Source organism: Mastomys coucha, unplaced genomic scaffold (genome assembly GCF_008632895.1).
Source record: "Mastomys coucha isolate ucsf_1 unplaced genomic scaffold, UCSF_Mcou_1 pScaffold9, whole genome shotgun sequence".
In the NCBI taxonomy this organism is placed as follows: Eukaryota; Metazoa; Chordata; class Mammalia; order Rodentia; family Muridae; genus Mastomys; species Mastomys coucha.
The window spans coordinates 91623104-91623766 of NW_022196915.1; positions in this window are offsets into that span (position 1 = coordinate 91623104).

Genomic DNA, 663 nt, shown 5'->3' on the forward strand with positions numbered 1-663 from the left:
TATATATATATGCAATATAGGAAGGAAGTGAAGCTACCTATAGAAGGAGGAGCATTGTCAGCTGTTCATGAGACAGGCAGAGACTACCTGAAACACAGAGCAATGTAAAAACTTAACATTAAAGGACTGAGGAATTCAATAACCAATGAGAAAATAGTTTAAAAAGACATTCCTCAAAGGAGGACGCACTTGTTGCTCATTAGCAGGTCGAAGTCCCTGCGTGTAGCAGGTCCAGTGTTTGGATTTTTACATGATAAAAGAAAACAAACGAAAAACCAAAACCAAACAAACAGTAATAGTCAATGTCTTTAGCCATTGGAGAAATGCATATTAAGTTTCACTGAGATTTCTTCTCACCCTGGCCTGAATATCCACTATGAAAATGAAAAAAAGAAAAACAACAAATGCTACTGAAGATGTACAGAAAAGAATCCCATGTACTGTTGCTGGATTATAAACCTGTCCAGCCACAGTGAAAGTAAGTATGTAGTTTAAAGAATAAAGAATTATCATATAAAAAGTCAGCTTACTACATAGAACCTTACATACCCATGTTTATGTCAGCTTTTTCTCTATGTCAATGGTTCAATGGACAAGAGTTAAAGTGTACACACAGTGGAGCTATAGGAAGACTGAAATTTCATGGTCAGGAAAAGAGACAGA